A 14208-nucleotide genomic window follows, 5' to 3' on the forward strand; every position below is an offset into this window, starting at 1 on the left:
ATGAATGTTCACAAACATGTTGATTAAGGATGTATGCAGTCATCAAGATGATTCTTGTTTGTTTTTTTTTGGTACGTGCCCCTAGCAGGAACCAAACCCAGGACTCTCTGGTTCACAGCTGACGCTCCAACCGCTGAGCCAAACCGGCCAGGGCATTAAGATGATTCTTTAAAGGGAATGACAATAAAAAGAAAGGACTGTAAAACACAAAATTCAGGATAATGGTTTCCTCTGGAAGGGACTCAGGGGCTGGGACAGAGAAAGACATTAGCAGCAGTGTTCTAATTCCTAAATCGAGCACCACGTTCACAGTGTGTCATGCTTCCTAACTTAAATACATTACACGTATTCTTTTACACAGCCTAAAATCAGCTCAAGGTCCTGTCCTCTAGGGGTATTCTGCTCAAAGACAAATTAACTCTGCCTATTTCAAATGCCCTTGGGAGCATTTCTGTACTTGATCATCTTGACCATAAACGAAACAGAACTTTCCAGGAAGAAAGGAAAAAGGAAAGTGTGTAATACATTGTAAAACATTTCAATGGAATGAGGTTACTTTTTAGCTTTCTTCACTGATTACAAATATAATACATAATACATGAGATTTAAGCTCTATATAAATACAAAGCATAAGAAGTAAAATCTCCCCAAAATGTAGAGTCAACACCATCAACAATGTGGTGTGTATTCCTCAACCTTTTCTATACAGTATTAGTAACATTAGTATTGATTTTTACAATAATGGGATCATTTTAATATTTTTTTTCCTTATTGATTTTAGAGAGAAAGGAAGGGAGAGGGAGATAGAAATATTGATGAGCAAGAACATCAATTGGCCACCTTCTGCATGCCCCCCACTGGGGATCGGGCCCATAACCTGGGCATGTTCCCTGGCTGGGAATTGAACTGGCAACCTCTTGGTGCATGGGTCAACGCTCAACCAGTGAGCCGCACCAGCTGGGCAATAATGGGATCATTTTAGATGAACTCTTCTGAACCTTGCTTTTTTACTTAGCAATGGCCGCTTGAACAGCCTTTTTCCTCTTAATGTTATCCTTCAGAGAGAAAAGTAGATAGAAATGAAAATGCCTTTTCATACCCCACAAATCCCTGAATTCATAGGGTGCCAGGGTTAGGGGGACCCCAGAGATCTGCTAGTCTTCCTTGGGGATCATCATTCTCTATGGAATTTAGTCTCCTTAGCACTAAATCCCACTGTGTGTACACACCCACACTTCAACTCACATAAATGAAGATATCCTATATCTGCCCAGCCAGTGTGGCTCAGTGGTTGAGTATTGACCTATGCACCAAGAGGTCGCCAGTTCAGTTCCTGGTCAGGGCACATGCCCAGGTTGTGGGCCTGATCCCCTGTGCAGGGCATGCAGGAGGCAGCCAATCCATGTTCTCTCTCATCAATGTTTCTATCTCTCTCCTTCTCCCTTCCTCTCTTTCTCTAATATCAATAAAGAAAACAAATTTTTAAAAAAAGATATCCCATATCCATTCATTGAATCAAAATTTATAGAGTGCCTACCACATGCCACTTAGCAGTAAAGTGGGTGGAGAAGATTCCTGTCTCATGGCACTTATATTCTGAAGGGGGCCCTAGCCAGTGTGGCTCAGTTGGTTGGAGCGTTCTCCTGTACACCAAAGGATGGCAGTTCAATTCCCAGTCAAGGCACATACACAGGTTGTGGGTTCAATCCCCAGTCAGGGCATGTTCAGGAGGCAACCGATTGATGTTTCTCTCTCATATGATGTTACTCTCCCTCTCTCTCCCTCTTCCTCTCTCTAAAAAATAAAATAAAAAAATAAAGGATTAATTTGGCAAACTAGAAAATAAGATAATTTCTGATAGAGATAAGTGTGGGGATGAAAACAAAATAGGTATGTAATATGACAGAAAATGATCAGACACGGCTAGGCACCAGACGGGAGTGAAAGACATTCATCAGATGACCTTAAACTGTGTCCCATTTCCAAACCACACAGCCTGTGATCTGTCATGCACGAATATCTGTATCACTCCTACCATTTTCTGACTAACATAATTGCATTGTGATTTATGTGTGTCTTAAAAGCGTTCATCTGTTTAATGAAGCATTTAAAATGTACTATAATTTTTATAAACCTATTTTAGCATTTCTTCATATGGCATTGTACTGGGAGCCCCAGAAACATCCCAGGGCCCTCTTAGTCTCTATAGGATGCTTATTTGGAGGTATTTTTTTTCTTTTACACTTGTGACTATACATTGTCAACTTTTTTAAAACAGATTTTTTTTATTGATTTTTAGAGAAGAAGGGAGAGAGAGAGGGAGGGAGGGGGACAGAGAGAGATAGAGAGAGAGAGAAACATTAATGTGAGAGAGAAACATTGATCAGCTGCTTCCTGCAGGCCCCCTACCAGGAATCGAGTCTGCAACCCAGGCATGTGCCCTGACTAGGAATTGAACCAGCGACTTTTCAGTGCATGGGACAATGCCCAACCAACTGAGCCATTTGGGCCAGGGCCATTGTCAACTCTTTGAATACAGGAGGAAGTCCTAATGTTCTCTCCGCAGCTGCACCAATATTTGTCGGGGAGATCATTATCAAAGAAGTTCACCACCATGCCTTCTAGCCTGTGTGGGATAATGAGGCATGTATGCCGCCTAACAAAGAGAGTCAGCATTGTTGTTCTGTTTATACATTCATCGGCTGATTCTTGTATGTGTCTTGATTGGGGATCAAACCCACAACCTTGGTGTATTGGACAATGCTCTAGTCCACTGAGCTACCCGGCCAGGGCTGGTCTTTTGGTCTTGAAAGCAGATCGCCTGTTTTCCACTCCTGTGCAGAGTTGTCAGAGACTGTCGCACTGCTCACTGTGTGGTGGGAGGAGAGCAGAAGAAATAGGCTCAGCCAGGTGCAGTGGCCCCGGTCTGTGGGCCAGAGGGAGGCTGTGCGCCCTGCTCTGGCTTGTAAGCCAGCTCGCCTACACATTGCCTTCTTGTTGTTTTTGTTTCAATTATGCAAATACATGTTTGTCTCGGTCCGTTTGGGCTGCTGTTACAAAATACTGTAGACTGGGTGGCTTGTAAACAACAGAACTTCATTTTCTCATAGTTCCAAAGACTGAGAAATCCAAGATCAAGGCTCCGGCAGATTCGGTGCAGGCAAGGGCCCTCTTCCCGGTCCAGACAAATGTCTTTTTGCTGTGTCCTCTCGTGGTGGGAGGGGTGCGGAAGCTCCCTGGAGTCTGTGTTAGAACGCAATTCCGCCCGGCGGGGTGGCTCAGTGGATTGAGCGATGTCCCATGTACCAAGAGGTCTCTGGTTTGATTCCCGGTCAGGCACATGCCCTGGATGTGGGCTCGATCCCCAGGAGGGGTGTGCAGGAGGCAGCTGACTAATGTTTCTCTCTTTCTCTCTCAAATCAATAAAAACATATATATTTTTTAAAAATCCAAGAGCATTTATTTTTATTATTACTAAAGAAATGCATGCTTATAGTAAAAAGGTCAGAATGAAACAATGAAAATGGGAATCACCACACCTAATCTCCAGTCCCAGTCCCCAGGATAATTAGTAGGTAGTCTTACAGACTTTTCTCTACTTGCATTCAAGCATTTTAAATAAAAATGGAATCATTTGCCCGGCCAGTGTGGCTCAGTGGTTGAGCATCAACCCATGCACCAAGAGGTTGCCAGTTCAATTCCCAGTCAGGGCACATGCCCAGGTTGTGGGCCAAACCCCCAGTGGAGGGCATGCAGGAGGCGGCCAATCGATGTTCTCTTTCATCGATGTCTCTATCTCTCTCTCCCTCTCCCCCTCTCTCTAAATATAAAGAAAAAAATTTTTTTAAATAGAATCATTCTATGTGTACACCATTCTGCAACTTGCTTTTTTACTTGCTCTCTCAGAATATTTAGGTTCATTCATTCAACAAATATCAACTTATTGAGACTCAGAAGATAAGGACACAGCAATGTCCTTGCTTTAAAAGAATGTACATTCTAGTGGCGGAGACAGACATAGACAAGAAACAAATCAACAACTAGTAATGAAAACCAAGAAAGAAATGGCAGGTGATGGAAGTTGACAGGAAGGTGGTGTGTATGGTTTTGTGCCGTCTTTTAGCAGCCCCAAGGCGTCCACGGGTTTCCAGCTCTTCTCTGGCATTAACGAAACTGCCAGGAACATCTTTGTTGCATACATTTGCATGCCCATAGGAGCAGATTTTAGGGCGCAGGTATCTGACACCCTTTTTCTACGTGGGGCCAGCAACTGTTGCCATGGCCGTGGCTGGGAGGCAGCGGCTCCCTGAACATCAGGGGCTGGAGCACTGGGTTTGGAGTCAGACTGGAGAACACACCACAACTCTGCCATCTGCAAAATGGGGACAGCCTTCTAATCTCACTGGGTTACTGAAGGGATTAAATGACATATTTCTCCTCACATACCTCCTGGAACAGTCCTAAGCACTTCGTTCTTCTACTCTGCTACGCTTTATACAACTACCAGAGCTCCATCAAAATGCATCCAAGAAGGACAGGTTTCCCTCATAAATAATGGCAAGTTCATCCCCTGGGGACGAAAGATAGAGCTTTACTATTTAAATTTCAGTCTTGGGCCCGGCCGGTGTGGCTCAGTGGATTGAGCGTCGACCCATGGACTGAGAGGTCCTGGTTCGATTCCCGGTCAGGGCACATGCCCGGGTTACTGGTCGATCCCCAGTAGGGGGCATGCAGGAGGCAGCTGATTGATGTTTCTTTCTCACATGGATGTACCAGTAGCACTAATGTCACCTGGAAGCTCATTAAAATTGCAGAATCTCAGGGCCCACTTCAGACCTATTGATGCAACATTTGTACATTAACAAGGTGCCCAGGAATTTGTGTGCACATGTTAGGCTGAGAGTAACAGAAAAATGGCAGAGTTAAATATTGATTCATCTCTATTAGGGATCAGAAGGCTGTGTGACCTAAAGCATTCTGGATTGAATTTGGCGTTGTTGCCTAGACTCCCAGTATTCTGGTATTTTTCCTTTAGGGACAGAACCCAGCCTTCCTCAAGATCTTGAGCTGCCAGGGCTGAGAGGGGCCTAAGAGACCTTCATTCTAGCTCAGCCCTCAGCACCCCCGCCCACCCCTGCTCCAGCTCCATTCACAAGCGGGGCCCTGAGAAGGGTGGTCATTTGCTTAAAGTCACATACCAACCGGGTGCTGGCCTCCTCCGGTCCTTATGTCTTCCCTATCTCAACTTGTGGGCCATTATTTTTTTTCCCCATGGATTCAGCTTATCTTTCCAGAAAAATGATTTATTAATAAATGGGTTTCTTGTAAAAGAATTATATGCTCATTGTAAACAATGTATTCCAATTAGTAACAATGTAAATATTGACCCATCTGTTAGGTACACACCCAAGAGAAATAGTATGTCCACACAAAAACCTGCGCATGAATGTTTACAGCAGCAATAGTCGCAATAGCCCCACATGGATACAGCCCAAGTGTCCATCAGCTGACAGATGGATAGAGAAAGTGTGGCACATTCATACAGTGGGACATAAGTCAACCCTAAAAGAGCAAAGGGCTGACACAAGCTACAACATGGATGAACCTTGAAAACATATTAAGTGAAAGTAGCCACAAAAGACCTGGTACTAACGCCCTGGCCAGTTTGGCTCAGCAGTTAGAGCGTCGGCCTGCGGTCCAGAGAGACCCGGGTTCGGTTCCCACTAAGGGCACGTACCTCAGTTGCAGTTTGTCCCTGTCCCTGGTTGGGTCGTGTGGGTGGCAGCCACTCGATGTGTCCCTTTCACATCGATGTTTCTCTCTCTTTTTCTTCTCTCTCCCTCCCACTCTATTTGAACAACAACAACAACAACAAAAGACCTGGTACTGTATGATTCTGTTTCTAAAAATGCCCAGCATAGGCAAACCCATAGAAACAGGAAGTAGATTAGTGTTTGCCAGGGGCAGGGGGGAGGGGACCTGGGCAGGGATGCAGACCGCTTACGGGTATAGTGTTTCTGTTTGCATTGAGCAAAAGTCCTGAAATTCGATATGGGGATGACTCTACAGCTCTATGACTATAACCAACACTACTGGTAAAAAAAATTTAAAGGCTGAATTTTGTGGTATGTGAATTAGATCTCCACAAAGTTATTTATTTATTTATTTATTTATTTATTTATTTATTTATTAATTATTTTTTGGGTATGTGCCCCTAGTGGGAACCGAACCTGGAACTCTCTGGTCCGCAGGCCGATGCTCCAACTGCTGAGCCAAACAGGCCAGGGCAGTTTTGTTTCATTTCTTTTTAAAGAACGAAAATAAAATACCCTGTAAGCCACCCCACCAGACTTCCCAAGCAGCCATTCATTTACTCCGTGACTATTCACTGAGGGCCCCTGTGTGGCCTGTGCACTGGGGACGCAAGTGGAACCAACAACTCACATCCTAAGAGCAGTGGCACCCCAATATTCAGAGCCCCACGACCGGTGCCTGCACCACCTGACCTCTGACCTTCACCTCCTGCCTTCCCTCTACTACCTCCACTCCAGAAATCACGGGCCCACTGCTGTCACCGCCCCTCGGTCCCCCACTCCTCTCTGCCCTCCCCACCCAGGCACTTCCACAACCCGCCTGGCTGTTCGCATCACCGGTCTCGCCAGACAGAACCCAACACCGTCAAAGCCAGCTCTCGACTCCGCTGCCCTGCAGCTGGGCAGCTGCCTGCGGCTGGAGAAAACACTCCACCTTGCCAGGGGTCTCACTAAAGTCACGGCAGGCGTCTCGAGTGGGTCCTTGCTGCTGCCCGGATGTCACGGCCAGTCACTCCCTCTAAAATGGGAGAGTCAAGTTTCTGCATCCTGGGCTGTTGGCGACATTAGCACCAGGCACATAGTAGGCCCTCAATCAGTGCTAGTTGCTGGGGTTATCATCTCTGGTCCTCAGTCCAGGTGACCCAGTCTCCAAGGAGACCCACCCTGTGGTCATTTATTTTGTTCCACTGGCTGGGCAGCTATGAGTTCTTTGCCGTATTGGTTCATCCTCCCGGGGAGAAGAGGGGACGTGGCACAGGGCAGTGACACGCATGGCCAAGCTCAGCAATAAGACAGGGAAGCTTACAACTTCCTGCAGCCAGTGTCCTATGTAATGGGCCAAGCCGGAGTCAGCCCACAGGGCCCAGACGGAAAGTTACCAGGGCCGGAGAAAGGGAGGGTGGAGGAGGAGCTGCAGGGGGCAGCCGGCCAGCTCTCAGTCTGAGCACAGCAGGATGGCTGCCCCCGGGAATCTAGGCTGAACCTCCCTCCGGGGAGCTGAGATCAAAGCCCAGAGGAAGGAAGAAGTGTCAGACTGGCTCCCCAGTGACTCACTTCTTCCATCTGGGGCAAGTCACCTCTTACCTCTGCAGGAAGCCTGCCTCCCCTCCAGGCCGGACCAGCCAACCTGGGTCGGTCTATTCATAACACTGACCTGATTCCCCCGCCTGCCCACACCCTCCGTTCCTCCATCTCGGTGTCGGTGTGTTGAGAGGTTTGCAGGTGCGTTTACAAGTAGGTCTCGGGAAATCATAGAGAGAGAGGGAGGGGTGGGAAAAGTCCAGTCTGGAAGGCAGGACATGGTAACTAACCAGCTGTGTGAGCCTGGCAGGTCTCACACCCTCTCTGGCCTCCAGGCTCCTCCTGCCCTACCGGTTCCTCAGCCCTGGACTTCTACCAGCGCTTGGGGTTCCTCCCTCTCGCATTGCCCTCCGGGAAACAGTCCTGCAGCCTGAGGCCCTTGATGGTCTGCTGCTGCCACACCTGGACCTCATCCCCGGCGATTCCTGCACTCCCAGCAACACTCAGCTGTGCCCAGCTCCGAGGGCACGCGGTGTGCTCTTCACACGGCACTTCAGCTGGCCGAGTGCTGCCATCCGTGGGCCCAAGCTCGGACGTCACTCCCCACTGCCTTCCCCTTGTGACCTGCCAGCTGTGTGCACCCCCAGCAGAGGTGGTTCTCCTTCCTCTTCCTCATTCAACCGCACTGTGCCCAGGGCAGTGACCAGCACGCACAAGGGTCAATACATCTGTTCTGAATGAACGAGTGAATCGAGTGGAAGGTCCCCAGGCAAGCTGGAGCTGTGGTTTTCTTCCCTCACATGGGCCTGGTGCAGGCCACCCCTGACTCCTCCCTGCCAAGGAGGGGTGCTGGTGGGAGCGGTTCCAGCCGGGCTCCAGCCTGCCACAAGCTGCCTGGCCCATGATTCACAGGCCCCAAACTTTCTTAACCTTCCCCGGCCTTTGCCAGACAGCCTGCTTGCTGATCGGGCCTTCAGGCGAATACCTCTCGGGTTTCTCCCCAGTAGGCCGGTCTCTCCCTGTGGGCTTGAAGTTTCCAAGATCCCACTGGCTTAAAGAACCAGCAAGATTCCGGGCTGTATTATCCCCCCCCCCCCCCCCCGGGAATCCCTTTTCCGTTTACGGAAGGGAAAAAAGTTGCCACCTACACTGGCTAAAGGTCATCCTGATTTTCTGAGATCCTTCGCCACCTACCTCCATTTTGGCATTTGTCATGGGGTTGCTGGGGTGGGGGGGAGCCCCTCTCCCACCCCAGCATTCCCAGGCCCTGGAGGCCACCAGGTTAGGGAGCACCAGCCCCAAACTAGCCCCAAAGCTCTTGTTTACACTGGCAGCCTGGCCTTGGCCATCTGGGGCCACCAGAAGCTCACTCCAGCTCTGGAGACAGGAATCCACAGGAACTAGTTTGGGTCCCCATCTCCCCTTCCCTGCCCTCTCCTCTCCCTTTCCAGGCCTTTTCTTTCCTCCCAACCTCTAGTTCTGTGTCTTCGTATCCGTGAGACAGTGCCTCCTGGGGAGCACAGGCTTTCCCCTTTATCCGGTTACCTTTTATTTATTTTTTATGTATGTATTTATTTATTTATTTATATTTGGTACGTGCCCCTAGCGGGAACCGAACCCGGGACTCTCTGGTCTGCAGGCCAACGCTCCAACCGCTGAGCCAAACCGGCCAGGGCTATCCAGTTACCTTTTAAAATAAACTTTTAATTTCGGAGTAACTTTAGATGCACAGAAACGTTCCTAACACCCTCCCACAGTTCCCCTTTTGTTACATCTTACATAAGGACGCAGGAAACCCACAGTTGCATTTAGTCAGATGCCGTTTAATCTCTGGAAATGTGTTGATAATGGTAATTATCTTTGTTTCACAGATAGAGGCTTGCTGGGCACATGTCAGGAGTCTGAAGGCCTGGAAGAAAGGGGTTAGGTGTGGCATTCAGGGCCAGAGGCACTAGTGGAGTGACCTTGAGCCCTAATCTCCTTGTCTGAAGGACGGGTCAGGAGTAATTACTTCCAGGCAGCAGCAAGGACTCAATGAGATATGTCCATGGGCACCCACTGCCCAGGAAACAGTCGCTGTTGGTTGTCACCTTCAGCAGCATCATTGCCAAGGAGCCCAGATATCCCCAGCCCCACGTTCTTTGTTAAGGATTATGTGTGAATGAGGCTCCACCGCCTACCCTCTGGGCACGTTGATGGGGAGCAGGACAGGCCCCTGTGCAGACCTTGCTTTGACCATGCCCTAAAGACTGGGAGTTAGAAATCCTAGGGTGTGGTCCCACTGTGGCCACTGGCTGTGTGTCCTTGGGCATGACATCACCCTGAGCCTGTTGCAGGGAGATGGTCAGAGCCTTCCACGCAGAGGTGTTGGGAAGAAACCATGGGACACGCACCAAGAAGCCGGGGGCCAGACCCCCAGCAGCTGTTAGTGTGGCTGTGCTGTGGCCCCTGAGGAGCAGGCAGGTCACAGCCTGGGCCTCCCAGGCAGCCACATGGTTGCAGGTCCAGACAAGCCTCCTCACCCCACTGAAACCTGCTTCCCGTCACGGGTGATCCATCATCCGTCAGGAGTGATCCATCATCCGTCAGGAGTGATCCATCATCCGTCAGGAGTGATCCATCATCCGTCAGGGGTGATCCATCATCCAGCCTCTCTAGCCTCTCCCCACACAAGAACTCAGGAAATACATCAGTTTCTACCGTCCTTCCTCACCCCCAGGCCTAGCGGGTGGTCTTAAGGTCAAGTAGCTGATTAGCGGCTCAAGCAGAGGGAGTGCCTAGGTCTTTTTAAGATCTTGTCCCACCCAGCCAGTGTGACTCAGTGGTTGAGCATCGACCCATGCACCAAGGGGTCGCCAGTTTGATTCCCTGTCAGGGCACATGCCCAGGCTGTGGGCCCCGATCCCCAATGGGGGGCATGCAGGAGGCGGCCTTTTGTTATTCTTTCTCATCGATGTTTCTCTCTCTCTCTCCCCATCTCTAAAATCAATAAAGAAGAAAAAAAAAAAGACCTGTCCCATCTACCTGAGCAGAGCCACCCTCCCCCCTCATTCAGAGACTGTGAGGGAGGGGGCAGCTGCCAGCTGCCTGCTGCTTACCACCCCTAAACGCCCCTCTCCTGGCCTGAAGGAGCCATCCATACACACCCGATGAGAGAAGAAGGAACGTTTTCTTTAAAAAAAAATTGTTTTTTTTTAATTGATTTTTACAGAGAGAGGAAGTGAGAGGGGGAGAGATAGAAACATCGATGAGAGAGCACATCGCTGAGAGAGCACATCGATTGGCCGCCTCCTGCATGCCCCCCACTGGGGATCGAGCCCACAACCTGGGCATGTGCCCTGACCGGGAATCAAACCGGCGACCTCTTGGTGCATGGGTCAATGCTCAACCTCTGAGCCACACCGGATGAAGCATGAACATTTTCAAAAAGAGGTAGCGCTGGCTGGTTTGGCTCAGAAGTTAGAGCATCGGCCTGCGGACCAGAGAGTCCTGGTTCGGTTTCTGCTAAGGGCACGTACCTTGGTTGCAGTTTGTCCCTGGCCCAGGTTGGGGTCAAGTGGGTGGCGGCCACTCAGTGTGTCTCTCTCACATCAATGTTTCTCTCTCTTTCTTCCTCTCTTCCTCCCACTCTATCTGAAGATAAATGCAAAAAAAAAAAAAAGAGGTAAAATCATGACTTCCATACAGATATAAAATCAACGTGCTAAACATTTTCATTTTTTGTGTGTGGTAATGTGCCCCTAGCAGGAACCAAACCCGGGACTCTCTGGTCCGCAGGCTGATGCTCCAACCGCTGAGCCAGACCGGCCAGGGCAACGTGCTAAACATTTTCTTTGACTCCTAGGGGAACCAGAGGGGTGTGTTTGTTATAACCGGCTAGCCCCAAAGGGCAACAGAACCACCTTCTCGTGCATAGGTCAGGAATACGGAAATGAACGTGCAGATGGAGCGAGACTGGTTTTTCCACAAGGGGCTGAGGAGGACCAGGTGGGACAGAACTTATCAGCAACCTGCAGTTTACAGCTGTAAAACAGCTCAAACACAGCGAAAGGCTCGAGTCTGACGACCAGAAGGTGGGCTGCAGACAGTATGTAGTTTTCCACTGACGTGCACATTTTTTCTGCAGGAGGAAGTTCGTGAAGAGGGTGCACTCCAGTCTCCAACTCGATGACCGCACAGGGGATGAGTCTGACTCACACACTCAATGCAGAGTGCCTTCCGAAGGAACTGGGGAGCGAGAGGCCTACGCCTAAGAGCAGCAGCTGTTAAGATAAAGGGCACAAGACATTTGGAACATATTTTTTCAGCGAGATGGTGGCATCTGGGACATTCTAGAATGTGTGTGTTTGTGCCCTGGGACAGTAGCAGAGGCCTGCGGTTTTCACTGTACCTGGTTGAGCCTGACTGCCGGGCAGCCTGGGTAGTTACGCCCTCTCTCTGACACGCAGTGTCCTTGTCTCTGAATTGGGATGGCAATAGTACCTACATCATTAAATGATTTTTAAAAACTTATTTTCTTTAATGATTTTTAGAGGGAGAGGGAGAGATAGAAACATCGATGAGAGAGAACATCAATTGCCCGCCTCCTGCATGCCCCCCACTGGGGATCGGGCCCACAACCTGGGCATGTGCCCTGACTGGAAATCGAACCGGTGACCTCCTGGTGCCTGGGTCGACGTTCAACCACTGAGCCACACTGGCCGGGTGAGAAGTGTATTTTAAATTGATAAAACCATTTCTTTGACAATGTCCTGTGGTCACTGGGATATTTTCACATCAACCCAGCCTTCTCGTCTCTCCCGCATCCTGATCCCTGTCTGCTCTCCATTAAGCCCTCATTTCCACCATTTGTGTTCCTAGCAGTGTAGGAAGCAGCATTCAATTGCCCTGGAGGACCTGGTGCATGCTGGGTGGAGTTCACACCTTTGAACACCTAGGTATAGCCTCAGGTAAGGGGGCCCTGGGAAGGGGTGACAGAAAAGCCCTGGGCACCCCAGCAACCCCACAGTCTTGTCACTGAGCCCAGGTGCCCAGGTGCCCAGGTACCGACTTGCAGCTGTCAGCATGGGAGCTCCCAGGTGGGACCCTCCCCGCAGACAGGAGTTCGGGCAGATGAGGAATTGTCTCCAGACATGGGTCTTCCTCCAAGAGGGTGTGGACTAGCTGCAGCAATGCCAGTTTTCCAGTTGGCTTTCTCCTGTCATCCTCCCTGCAACCACGCACAGACGGGCATCTGGAGAAGCTGAGGACCCCCATGAAAGGCATGACGCTGATGGCCAGTTCGCAAGCCCATGCTGCCCTCTAGTGGCTGTGCACAGTTCCTGCCTTCAGGAAGCCCAGGTCAGCAGGCAGCACCCCACTGGGTTTGAAGGGTGGATTGGCCAGCCTTCCTAGGACCCCAATCAGAGGTACCCGCCCCACCTCAGGACTCCCACATCACTTTGTCAGTCCCCTCTTTCTCGGAGCATTAAATATACATGTATATATTTAATTGTGGTAAAATATACAAAACAAAATGTACCATCTTAACCATTTTTAAGTGGCGTTAAGTAGATTCACATTATTGTGAAACCATTTCCCCATTCACCTTCAAACTTTTCTTTTTTTATGCCCGGCTGGTGTGGCTCAGTGGTTGAGCATTGACCCCTGCACTAAGAGGTTGCTGATTCGATTCCAGTCAGGGCACATGCCCAGGTTGTGGGCCAAATCCCCAGTGGGGGGTCATGCAGGAGGTGGCCAATCGATGTTCTTGCTCATTGATGTTTCTATCTCTCTTCCTCTCTCTCTAAAATCAATAAATACAAATTTTAAAAAAACCAACTTTTCTTTTTTAAATCCTCACCCGAGGATATTAATCTATTTATCTTCAGATAGAGTGGGAGGGAGAGAGAGGGAAAGAGAAACATCGACATGAGAGACATATTGATGGGTTGCCTCCCGCACGACCTGACCGGGGCCGAGGACGAACCGCAACCGAGGTACGTGTCCTTGGCCAGAATCGAGCCTGACTCATTGGTCTGCAGGCCGACGCTCTACCACTGCGCCAAACCGGCCAGATAAAACTTTTTTTCTTGCAAACTGAAACTCTGTACTCATTAAACTCCCCATGCCACCGCCCCCGCCCTCCTTTCTGGAGTTCTCTCCAAACAGTACCTTCCACTTTCTGTCTCTATGAGTGTGACTACCCTAAGTACCATATCCAAATGGAATCATCCAGTATTTGTCTTCTTGTGACTGGCTTATTTCACATTGCAGAAATCTCCCTAGCACGTGTTCCCTTATGAAGTGATTTATAAATGTGCAGCCTGGAAGACAAAGACATGCCCCAGAGTCTCGTCCACATAACACCCCTCCAAACACAACCCACCAGACACAACCTGGGACGTCATGAATCGCAGCACAGGGTTGCAGTTCAGTGATCGGAAAGACCAAACCAGTGGCCCCTGACCACAGGAGCTGGCCTGGCCCTCAGAGGTGGGCCTGGGCATACTCCAGCCTCACAGCTCACGGTAGCCATGCCTGAGCACAGCACCCCTGGGCCAACTGCAGAAATGACCGGCACCCCATCGCGCGAGACTGTTGCTTCCCTACCAAGCAACGCTGTGGAACCACACCCTAGATATAAAAAAATCTTCTCAGTCACAGAATTATCCCTGCTTCCTGACAGCACACACTCAGAGCAAACCTCCACTTCCTTAAATCCTCCCCAAGTTCCTCAGCACCTGCCCAAGTTCTGAGTCCCTCCAAACCCGGCCGTGGGCAGCAGCGAGCACAGCAAACACCACGTTGTTGCCTGGGGCACGGCCCTGGTGCTCTCTGCCAGATGGGCTGCAACAGGACCACTGAGGAATGAAAGGAGGAAGGGCTAAGAATT

The sequence above is a fragment of the Molossus molossus genome, unplaced genomic scaffold (genome assembly GCF_014108415.1).
Source record: "Molossus molossus isolate mMolMol1 unplaced genomic scaffold, mMolMol1.p scaffold_m16_p_12, whole genome shotgun sequence".
Classification (NCBI taxonomy): Eukaryota; Metazoa; Chordata; class Mammalia; order Chiroptera; family Molossidae; genus Molossus; species Molossus molossus.